The sequence below is a fragment of the Crocodylus porosus genome, unplaced genomic scaffold, assembly GCF_001723895.1.
Source record: "Crocodylus porosus isolate Cpor-Errol unplaced genomic scaffold, CroPor_comp1, whole genome shotgun sequence".
NCBI lineage: Eukaryota > Metazoa > Chordata > Crocodylia > Crocodylidae > Crocodylus > Crocodylus porosus.
Genome location: NW_017728909.1, coordinates 32,370,242 through 32,382,952, shown reverse-complemented (window position 1 = coordinate 32,382,952; position 12,711 = coordinate 32,370,242). Strand labels below are relative to the sequence as shown.

The following is a 12,711-nucleotide window of genomic DNA, read 5'->3' as shown; positions in this document are numbered from 1 at the left end:
GGCTGAACATAAGGAAACACTTCTTTACTGTCCAAGCCCCCAAAGCCTGGAACAGACTCCCTCCAGATGTTGTACAACCACCTTTAAGAAGCATTTGGATGCTTATCTTGATGGGATCTTTTGACCCTAGCTAACGTCCTGCCCTTTGGGCAGGGGGCTAGACTCGATGATTTTACAGTGTTCCTTCCAGCCCTAATGTCTATGAAATCTATTAAAATAAAATAAATTCTAAATACCTACAAATTTTGGTATTTGATTTTTTTATTCTGGAAAATCAGAACACCCCCTGCCCCCTTCACTCACCAGGACATGGGTCCAGCTGTCTTCCCCCACCCAACTTTGTGGTGCTGAACATGCCTGATATGTTAGTGCCTTGCCCCTGCCCATGCCATTGCTCCTCACTCCAAAGACAGCCCCTGGCCCTGCCAGTGCCCCTCACTCCCAACCCACAGCCCCCTGGCCCTGCTAGTGCCCCTCACTTCCAAGACACCCCTTGCCCTGCCAGTGCCCCTCACTCCCAACCCCCAGCCCACTGGCTCTGCTGGCAGTCCTCACTCTTGACCCACAGTCTCCTGGCCCTGCTGGTACCCCTCACTCCCAGCCCACAGCCCCCTGGCTCTGCCACTACTGCTCACTCCTGACCTGCCGATCCCCACCCTCATGGCTTCCATTAGGAAGTGGGTGGGTGTGTGGGCACAGGTGACGCATGAGGAGTGGTGGGGCACAGGTGATGTGTCAAGGGGCACATGTCCCCCCAGATTTCTGCACCCACAGTGGGGTACGCGGCATAGGGCTGCAGCTGGGCTGGAGCAGCTCTGGGCAGGAGTCACCTCCACGGCACAGCAGGTGGGACCCAGCATGGGAGGGGGCGCTGTGTCCCCATGGACACATGGCAGTGCTGCTGCCAAGGTGAGGCATGGCAGCAGCACTGCGGAGTTAAGGGAAGGCACAAGGTGCCTCACCTCAGCAGCCATGGTGGCGTGGCACTCCCTCCTGTACCAGGTCCTGCCATTGAGGGAGCTCCTGCCTGGAGCTGGTCCAGCCCAGCTATAGCCCCATGCCCTGCTGTGGCCACAGATCTGGGGGGGTCATGTGCCACCCTGCCACAGCACCTGAGCCTCCCCCAACCCCACCCCAGACGCATCGCCTGTACCCCCTTCCCACACATATTACCTATGCCCACCCCCCTATAGACTTACCTGGAGGGAGCTGCCAGACCTGGTCTCCATTACCCTGCCGGGCTGTCACATGCATGTGATTTTTCTCCTTTAAAGGAGAAAATCCACATTTTTCCACAGCAAACAGACAGCCCCGATCCCTGGTGATGAAGTACTGATAACACCAAGAGTAGCACAACAGACTCTGTTACCAACTGTTTTACAAATCCCAGTAGTCTTGATAGTCTTAGTCTAGAATTCAGATTTTTATCTGAAACACACTAAGGCCAGATCTGAACATTTCCAACTTCATTTAATCTTTGCTTTATATCACAAGAGTCCCACTTACTTCATTTGGAGCAGGACTGATTTCCATATTTAAGCCCAATAAAACTAGAAAAATATTGCCAACCTCTCTCTCATCTCTATACTTGTAGGTACATATTCAGTTTTCACAGAGCAGCCAAGAAGTAAAGCACCATAATATGAAGACTGAGCCAGTAATGGCCAAAAGCGTTTCCTTAATTAATTCAGTTTTAATTTGTTTACCTGAAATGAAAATGTTAGTTCAGCCAGGAATTTGATTCAGTGGTTACTGTTATCATTTTCAATTAACCACAAAAGTTACAAACAAAAAGGCTTATGGCCAAATTTGAAGCTGTTTACCATAGCACTATCAATAATTCTTCTCACATTCAGATATTGTTTTCAGGTTATTCTAACTCTGTCAATTTTATTTTATTTGAGCTAAATTTTTCCCTGCTATGCATCTGCCTCCTCCTGAGCATGCCTGAGCCTCTCACACATACTATCTGCCCCATTCTCACAGAATGATGGGGCATGCTCCAGCTCAGGGCATCTGTGAGACTTCTCTTAACAGATGTTCCTAGACACTGTAAGGGAAGAGGGGCAGGAGACAATTCAATCTGGATGGGCCCCACATACATAATCTTTCCCTTCCTCTGTCACTGTAGCTACTGGGAAAGAACTGAGATCAGGGAGCCTGTCTCTTCCCTACTCACAATGATTCCCTTACTGGCATGCAGCAGAAGGAAAGAGCTATCCGCTTCAAATGTAGACAGGACAAAAGCTGGACTAGGGGTTTCAGGAAAAAAACTGGAAATGGCTAGGAAGGAGCATGGTGGTAGAGATGATGTAGGAAAATGGGAACAAATTAGGAATAACAGACTAGGTAGGAGTCCAAAGAGGAAGACAATGACTAGCTAGGCAGGACACTGGAACTGGGAAAGAAGTCTGATGAGTGAAGAATGAACACGGATAAGCAGGGACAGTAACTTTAGTTCATGACCCAGAATTAGAAAAGAGAACAGACTTGGGAAGACTCCCTTGGAATGCTTTGGGCAGAAGAGGTCAGACAAATCAATGCCTCAAGAGCATAATCCTTTCCTGCACCTGGAATATCCCATGGCTCCGCATTCCTTTTCTATCAACAAGTACCAGTTCATAGGCCTCATCCTCCTGTATGTCCATCCGTATACAAGATATCAATCTATTTTTGTAATCAGTGACAACTTTAGCACAAATAACAGAAGCACTGTAGTAAATCTAAAGAGTTTCAGACCAACTATGCTTATGGGGACATCAACATGATGCTACATGATGGAATGTTTCACTAGCTTGCTTTTTAAAAAGGTGAAGGAATTTAACATATAAAAACTACAAAGGCAAAGGCAAGGACCCAGAAGTTAGGAAATGACAGAATTCAAGTTCCTTTTTCAAGTGTAATTCTTCCCCCTGTCATGTATGCATTTTCATATTACCTTTAACTATATGACTAGAGGTGCACCGATACACGGGTCCAATTTCGGATCAGTACCGATATGAAGAAAATTGTCTATATCAGATATCGGCCTTTTGGGGCTGATAATTTGGCTGATAAATGCCCATGCTGCACACAGCAGGGCCGGCAGCATGGAGAGCTGCCTCCAGCAGGTAGGTGAGAAAGGGAGAGGGAAGGAAAGGGGCATGGGGATCGACACCCCCCACCGTGAGGGAGGGAGCAGGGGCAGGCATTGCCCAGCCAGGGCAGGGGGCTTGTGGGACCATGCTGAGGCTCATGGCATGGGGGTGGCTCCTGCCACTGCTTGCACCCCAGAGGGCAGAGGGCGTGTGCCCCCGGATCTGCACGGTGCGGAGCAGGCGACAGCTGCAGGGTGTCACTTCTCACCGGAGGCTGGGCTCCACGCAGGCTCCAATGGCACAGGGAGGAAGCTGCAGCCACCCAGATTTCGCCGCAGCTCCACTCCCAGCCCCGTGCCACTACCCACCACCTGGCACAGCCCCAGCTTTTCCCAGTGCTTGGGTAGAGGAAGGGTATTCATCCGGGGCTGCGCTGAGCAACAGTACAGGGCTGGGAGCGGAGCTGTGATGAAATTTGGGGTGATGCAGCCTCCTCCCAGCGCTGCCAGAGCCTGCTCCAGCAAGAAGAGCTGTGAAGCATCAGCTCCACCGTGCAACTGCCACCCACCCTGCACCACGCAGATCTAGGGGCACACGCCCTCCCAGGCTGCTAGCGCAGCAGGAGTTGCCCCCACCCCAGAAGCTGTGGTTTTGTCCCTTGCCCTCCCCCCCCCCCCAGCTGGGCAGTGCCTACCTCTGCCCCCTCCCTCACCGCAGGAGGTGTTGATCTGCCCCCCCACACACCCCTTCCCTCCCCTCTCCCATTCCACCACACTGGACTTACCACCTGGAGGCAGCTGTATCAGATATCGGATCGGTATCAGCTGATATGCCTCCTTAAATATTGGCTATTGGTATTGGTCCCCAAAATCTCTATCAGTGCATCCTTATATAAGACCACATTTTTTTTCCCCAGAGGACTTAATCTAAAAATGAATTCAGGGTATTAATAAAAGTGACTATTATCTATAGCAGGGGTGGGCAAAGTGGCAGATCCAGCCATTAGCCAGACTCCATTTCCTAGCAGGCACTGCCCACGCTGCTCCCAGCTGGTCTCCACAGAAACCCCAGGAGCATAGGGCCATAACAGCATGGAGCCATGACAATGAGGGACCGCAGAACCAGGGCCATGTGACTGAATCTTGGGGCCCCTCTGGACATGCAGGTAAAGATGCGTGGCAGGAGGTGTGACTGTGGGATCACACATCAGATCCCATCACATCTTACTGCTGGTACAGGGGGATCCTGGCATCACAGTCCCAGCAAGTAGCAATCTCCAGCAGCTGGAAGCCCCATCAGCTGTAGGCTCCCAGGCTCGGAGGCATGTAGTGCTCCCAACTCCCCTAGCTGGAAGCCCCAGTCAGCTAATTGGATTCTCAGCCGTAGGGATGCCCCTGGCCACACATTCAGGTGATGGTGTGATAGGAAACAGCCACAAAGGTATTACATATTTTTTGTGGAATAATTTTGTGGCTTATTCCTCCTTATATCATGCCATTAATTGACTGAACATGCGCCCGAATCACAACTTAGGACATAATTAACTGGTTAATCACATCTTCAGTGTAATATGTGGCATGACTAACTGTTTCAGAAAGGCATGAGCTTTCATAGGTATTTGATAAAGTAGACTGTTGCCTATGAAAGCGCAGGCCTCTGAACCACTTAGTCTCTGAGGTACCCTGTCTTACCTTCTGCCATAGTGACAGTGCCACAAAAAAGTCCATGAGGAAAATAACAACTCTGCCCTCAGACCAGGGTTGGAAGAGTGTACCATATATTGAACAATGAAGACAAAATAAAATATGGAATGGCTTGTCACTAATGGATTATCAGTTATCCCATACACTGAATCAGGCAGGAAGGAGTCCATGGGGAAAAATAATTCTCTGACCATATGGTTAATGATAATGCATGAGAACAAGGGGGCTCAAGTACAGCAGCAACAGGTTAATTTACTTTAGCCATTTCCTAACTTGCTGGACTTGGAAGCATTAATAATAATCTTCTGAGTTACTTTGTATGCATGTGTGCTCATGCACATGCATGTGTGTATTGTATAGAAGGCATTTTTAGAAAGTCTCCCTCATTTTCTATCTTTGTACATCCTACCTATTCATCATAGGTTACACCAGTGATACCCAAAAGGTCTGCCATGGCACACTGGTGTGACACAGAAATGATGGAAGCATGCCATGAGTCCTCCTGGGTGAGGAGGTAAATGCTCTTCTGTCTGGCACTAGCTATTCCAGTTTCACCTACTCCAGTGGCCTCTGCGGCTATTCCTCTGGGGACTACTGCTGCCTTCCCCCATCTTTCCCTGCCCCTAGGAAGCTGCTGTGCTGTCCCCTCCCCCCCACCCCCCCTTGCTTCTAGCAGTAGCTCTGCTGTGAGCAGGCAGGAAGATACACAACTGAAGCCACGCTTTGCAGCCCAACTGATCTGCTTCACTCCTCACATGCTCCTGGGGCTGGCAGGAGGGGATGTGGAGCTATTTGCCTGTATATGAGACCCTGCAGGTCCAGACTCAACAGCAAGAGCTGCCCTTGCTTCCTGAGGTACAGATCAGGGTTTGGGAGGGGGCAGATAGTGGAAAGAGTAGGGCACAGCACAGCAGGGTGAGGGACCACCTAGATCAGCCTCAAGGCCTACCACCACACCTTTTCTATCTCAAGCGATTTTCAACTGGGATGCCACAAAATTCAGAAAGGTTAGGGAGGCGTGCCTTGAGTCAAAAAGTTTGAGAATCACTGGCATAGAGATGAATCTTTTACTTAAAGAAAGATGTATTTGTTGTAACTTTTACACAGTACATATCAACTGGTATGATTTCCTCTGGCAAGGGATGGGATGTTTTATGTTTTGAAAACACACACACACACACACACACACCATCCGAGGTGTATGAGTTAAGGGTGTTGTCAATTTTAATCCAGAAGAAAAGTGTGCCCCAGGTATCAAAAGTTTGGGAAACCCTGGGTACATCTACATGAGACATTTATTGCAATGTTGCCTAATTAGCTCCGCAGTAAAGTCTTAACACCTACACATGCAGCCCTATGAGGCCGATGGAAACTAATTAACTCCAACACAGGCTAGTACTTGTAAACACAAGTACTAGCCTATGGCAGAGTTCTCTACTGAGCAGCAATGCACACATAGATGCTGACAGAGCTGGTTGGGTCATGAGGGTGCCTCAGTGCAGAGGCTGCTTGCTGGTCACATCCTTGTGCCCCAGCCAGCCCCTTAACAGCATGTTGAACCAGGTTGGAGCAGCCCCAGGCTGGCAAGCTGACCCCCCTGGACCCTCGGCCAGTTGGCACTGCTCCAACCCAGCTCAACATGCTGTGGTCCTGGATGCGGTGCCTGGGAATAATAAACTCTAGCACAATATGCACCGGAGTTTATTCATTCGCACTGATTTAACATGTAGACATGCCCCCTACATTGCACTGAGTGGGTTTTTTCTTCCTGCATTCCTCTTCTTGGACTTCATTTTTTCCTATCTATACACTCACTTGCCTAATTTTCCTTAAGATTTATGTAATCTATACTTCATCATTCTGATTCTCTATATATTTCCCTTAAAAAAAAAAGCTAATGTCTACAAACCTCCTCTCTCCAAGACATATTTTCTTTTTCAGATTTCGTCTTTCTCTTGCATCTTTTAAGCTGCTCTGCATTCTCTCTGGCTCAGCTCTGTTCTCTGCCTTCCTTCTAATAGTCTTAGTTTTTCATTTCCCCCTCCTCCCTGTCTCCTCACTCTCTCCCCATTCTCAAATTTATCTTTCTCCAATCCTCCTCTTCTCTCCAGGATCCTCAAGTTCTCTCACTCTTATTCTTTTCCTCTTTTTAGGGACCCCTTTACTCCAGTTGTGCCTGGCTAGCACAACTGGAGATTATGTTCAAGGATCAAGGATCACCTATGTTCTAGTCTGCTTTTTTATCTTGATTTAGCTATTGAGAGGCACAAAGCCTCTCTAACAGTAAGCATTATAGCTCTCTATAAGAGCATTATGGCAACAAGTCCCAAAAGACTTCCAATGATGCCAATGATAGCCAATGTTTCCAACAATGTCACTAAACCTTTGAGTCTTTATGCCACATAATGAAATGTGACAACAGAATACATTCAGTTGTGAAATACAGCAAAGCTGTGGTAGTTAGGGCAGTATTTGCATAATCAAATTGCTTTAAGGTTCTGCTTTAAAACTGACCTAACAGTGCTCCTCATTGTTGAAAACCACAGATGTCCATGATGATACAACAATATGTCACTATAGTCTATGCTATAAATAATACCGTCAAGATAATTCAGAAATCTAAATGCAAATATCTGTGTTCATCTCATATAGTTTCTGGGGTCCATAAACTCACGATTGAATTACACTGCTCTATCAATGCAGTACTCCATCTGTGTAAGGTAGTCTAGATCTCATATCCTCCATTCTCTATAACTTGTTTATGAGCACTGTTGGGGAACAGATCAGAAAGGAAATTGCTTATAAACAGTGTTACAATAAGGCTGCTTCAGGTAAACTGTATGGTTAAGCTTTATTTATTTTGGAGCTGAATACACGTAGGATCTGAAAAAGAATCAAACCTCATTCTTTCCCAGTAAAATTTGCCTAAATGCAAAGGGATTGGTATATCCCCCTCACCATGCAGTGTCCCAGAAACTCTCAGAGTTGGTACATATGGGATGTGACTTCCATCTTTCCCAATGACAATGGAAGAAGAAAACCTTGTACCCTAGTCTTGCACTGAAAAATGGATTTTATCTGCCCCACTACTTCACATTTTACCAAACTAGGCCTAAATTCTGTGAACAAGTCAGTCAATCAAACTATGCTCATTGACACTAGCCAAAGATCTGGCCAACAGAAAATATAGTTGTTTATACAAGAGTACTAAATTGCATCCCCTAACAATGACTCAGTACTTGGGATACTCATCATATCAATACACAAAAGGACCTAACTGTCAGACATCCAGTTCCAAAATGCGGGTCTTCAAGCTCAAGCTCCACATAGCTGCTGGTAAACCCTGGAGATGGGTAATACCCTGAAGCACCTTAAGTTTCTACCAGTAAAGTTCCTTAGGCACCTCAATGCTCTTGTGCATGTTCTGATTCACACTTTAGGACCTAGAAAAAACTTGGACAGGATGTAAGTCAACAGAGTCCAAATCTAGATACTCACAGTTCCCAATCATCTGCCACCTAATCCTAGGACATCTAAAAGAACCTTAGTTGTTGATATTAAGTTCTGTTTTCTGGTTATGTATAGATGTGCTTCATTGTTGGTGATACCAGACAGCTAAGTGGGTAGCATATGTCTAAGCTTTATGAAAATCCACAAATTAGAGGCTCTGGCATCTGCCTTGGGGTCATGGGAAAGGGGACCTCCTTCCTTAGAACTCACCAGGGTGAGCCATAGGGCCTCTGTATCCCCTAGATCAGAGGGAGGAGGATCTGCCGCCAGGCCTTCCTTTGGGCAAGCTTCAGCCTCGGTGCCTGTGGTTTCAGGGAGTTGGCCTTGGTCAGAACAATGCAGGGCTTCCCTCATGGGCTCCTGTTCAGGACTATCTAGCAGCCCTGAAGCCTCCGTGGGGAACACCTGTTTGACCTTTCCCAGGGGTGGGGTGTCAGGCATAGCTGGGGAGGCCCATGGAAACTAGGCCATTCCTTCCCCATGTGTGGTGGTCTTGGGAGGGGGAGAGGAGTCCTCCACGTTAGAGGGCTCCAAGTGTGCCTGGGCCTTCCTCTTGCCTTTACATCCTGAGGGGACCTACACCCACTCAGCCATGGGGTGGTCCTCAGGTGGATAGGCTCCAGCAAGAGAAGGTGAGAATTGGGGGGGGGGCAGCCACAACAGGGTATGACTAGGGGCAGGGGGGCCCTGCTCCCTCTCTCCCCCCACTTGCTGGTGCCCTCCCCTGGACTCTGCTAGACATGGTTGGGGAGGCGGGGTCCCTTGAGCTCATGGGTGGGCTTGCAGTTGTGGCTGGGGTGCCAGGGGGGCCTGAGGGGGATGGGGCACCATTGGTAGGGGGATCTCTTTTTCCAGTGGGACCTGCAGATGCCCTCCCCACCTGGCCCATGGGGCACTCATGATGCGAGTGCCCTGGGGCATGGCACCACAAACACCACAGGTTCCCCAGTGTATAGAAAATCCTCACCAGGGCCCCCTTATAAGGAATTACCAGGCACCCTCAGCCTCCAGACATGGTCCCGCTGCCAGCTGGATCATGACCTGGTGACAAAAAGAACACGCATGGCGGAGGCCAGGGTCTCAGCACCCCAGTGAGAGGGCCACCACGGGGGAGATAACTCTCCCCAGGGTTTGGAGCTGGGGAAGCAAGGCCCAATTGGGGATATAGGGAGGGATGGAGCTGAGGACCACCCTGGTCCCCCGCTCTTCTAGAGGCTTGAGGGGGACATACTCACCCTCCACCATGAGCCCCCTCTCCACCGCCTTTCGTACAGTGGCCTCTGAGGCAAGGGAAAAATAACCCTTGCCATGAAAGCGAGAGGCCGCCATGATCTTGGGGGCGCCCACTACCTGAGCCAGGGCTTGCACCCAGGTTTCAAAGTGCAGGTTCTCCTGCTTGGGCAGTTGGCACTTCACCCCATGCCTGCGGGTGAGTGCCGGAAAGGGGGCCCCGCTGCCCGAGCTGGAAAGATCAGTGGTGGAGGGTCCAGGCTCCCTGGCTTCAGCAGGAAAGGGCCTGGCCATCTTCTCCCCAGAAGCTCCTGAGACCAAGTTGCAGCAACCAGCCACAGCAGCAGCAGCAGCCTGGGACAGGAAGGGGCATGGCCAACTTCCTCCCAGAGGCTCCTCTCCCAGAAGCTCCTGAGAGCGAGTAGCCCTGCACTGTTTGCCAGGGCAGCTTTTTGTATACATGGGGCCAGGACAGGGCAGCTTTTTATACTGCTGGGGACAGCATAGGTGCTGGCCCTGGGCTCTAGCTCCCCCTGGCTGCAGATCTGGGAAGAGCCAGGCAGGATTATTTTGCCCCAAGTGGCACAATTTGCTCCACAACAAAGTGCATGTCCGAGCACATGCACTGAAGCAAAAAGCCCCAACTGAAATTTGCACCGCTTCTATTTGAGCTGCTGCAAGTGCACGTGCTTGCATGTGTGGATACACCCATAGAGTTTATAGAGAATCCTGAATGTATGAGCAAAGGTTATAGCAATTTTGTTCAGGGTTCTCCTGTAATTAATGAAGACTTAGCCAACATTGATTCTTCTGGTAATGCTATTCATTCTTTGAGATGGTCAATGCTAATGAATATATAACAATAGCAAAAGAATCCATCAAGTAGGATCCGAAAACCTGAGGCACACATATCACAAGTGTAAATACGATTATTGTATGTAGTTAGTCCAATTTTACTCTGATGAATTTGAAGTGATCTGATACTACAAGATGCTTATAAACTTAAAATGCAACTATCTACATGCTTAATTGTTTTGCCACGTCAGCACTTCATCAAATGCATTATTTCCCTTCTTACTCCCACGACATCTAACTGAGATCGGCAAGGTGACACAGGTATAGAAGATTGCAGGATTTGCCTATATTAGGAAAGAAGTGCATTCAGTTCTTCCCTGGCTTATACTCATGCAACAATATTACTTTCTACAGTGTTGAGGTTATTTGGGTGAAGAGATATTGGATATGGGAACATTTTAGCCTACTTCCACTAAAATAGGCTAATATACTACCAATGTTTAGGTTATATTCAAATCTGACGAAACCTAAACTGATCCACCATTTAGGCTAAATCTTCATCCTTATCAAATAAAACAATAACACAAAATGGTTCAATGTTAATACAGTTGACACTTCTGACCATCTAACCTCAAAACAAAAATAATTTGAATAGGATAATTGTAACACTGTGGGTCAATCAGTTCAAAATGGCACTCATTATGGAACTGTATCTGATTAATCACAGGCATACTGAGATCACTAAAAACTGAAATAAGCTGAAGTTTGCTACTTGTAATGGATTCATGATATGGCAAAAACTGATCCCAGCCAACTCAACTGTAATTCTAAAACCCCATATAATTGACCTAATAAAGAACTTTGAAATACTACAGACAGAAGAGCTTGCTTTTTGCACCTGTTTGGTCCTTTAATGCATTTCAACTGGCTATAGAAATGAATGGCTTTATTTAAAAATATTAAAATAAATTATACCATTAATGTTCTTCCTCAAAATAAAATGGAATAAAATTTGGCACCACACTAACTGACATAATGAATGACAAATGAAATCCTGTAACTGTAACAGTGTAACTTATACCTGGTTCCAATGTGATGCAGAAATTATTATAATTAAAATTTATGTATTTGTACTACAAGTAGTGCCCAAAGGTCCCAACTGTGATACAAGTATATTAGGCATTGTATATAAGAACAATAAGAAGCGGTCCATGCCCCAGAGACCGCAGCAATCTAAACAAGCAAGAAAGGAAAAAGTGCAGGAGAAAAGAAACATTATTATTCCTATTTTGGAAACGGGAAACAAAGTCTTACGGACCCTGAAATTTAGATGGTGCTTAGGCCTAAAGATTAAATGCTAGATAAGCACAATTATTTAGAGCTACATCCACAGACCTTGGCATCTAGAGTGGGACTTAAACAGATTCTAAGTCCAAGATTTAGATCCACAAAATCCTGATACAGCTGCCCCCCACTATGGCAGTGTATAATGTGCAGAGACATTCAAGTTTTCAGCCTTAACGCTGACCAACCACCTAACCTTCTATTTTCTGGACATTCCCAGAAGTGCCTTTGTCTAGATAATGACAAGCAAGTTTGGCTCTATCGCTTGAAGATTCACACAGGCTCTGGGAATCCTGGGATCAGTGTCCACTCATCTCGTAAGAATTAGAACCTGTTTTCTCCCCATCTGGATAAATGTTCTATCCATGGTGCTGTATCACAAGCTTCTTCAGTTGAAGCTGTTCCACTATGTATGGAGCTCATAAACAGTCATTCAACCAGAAAGAAAAAGCATGATGCAAAAGACTGTCAAACTGACTGAGAAACATGACCTCTAGCCACTGGTCCCATGCTTACCAAGAAATATTTACGGGGTCATTGTAGCAGGGAATCAAAGTTTTCCCTCACCCAGAGAAGTGCCTTAAGCATTAGACCAGGGGTGGCCAAACATTTCAGGCAGAGGGCTGCTTACCAAGTTTTGGCAAGCTGCTGAGGGTTACACAGGTAGCCCCGCCCCTTGACAGGTGCCCTGCCCCCTAGTTGCCACCTTGTGACCGAAAGTTCTGGCCCCTAACCCCTGAAAGTCCCTCCTCTTGTCCCCAGAAATACTCCTTTCAGCAAGTGGTTTTACCATCTCAGAACCAGAAAAATATCAAATTATATTCTAAAATGTGAGCATCTAAAACATTCATTAATTTGATTTTAAAAAATACTTTTGTCCTGGTTTACTTTTGTCCTGGTTTGTGTAGGGTACATAGATGTGATTGCGTATGTCGTGCCTCATAACGCCGGTGCACCCTTGACCTGCAAGCCTGGGTCGGCACGACCGGCTTGGCACGAGGAGGGGGATTTATGACCGGGCAGGTGGGTGATAACGGTGAACAGGAGTCAGG

At 47.3% G+C, this 12,711-nt stretch overlaps 1 protein-coding gene across 1 annotated transcript in view; it reads right to left on the bottom strand.

Annotated features, from left to right (window-relative positions):
* The window catches only part of PARP8 (poly(ADP-ribose) polymerase family member 8), a 203,211-nt gene that overhangs the window by 161,268 nt on the left and 29,232 nt on the right, over window positions 1–12,711 (bottom strand). The window lies entirely within an intron of this gene.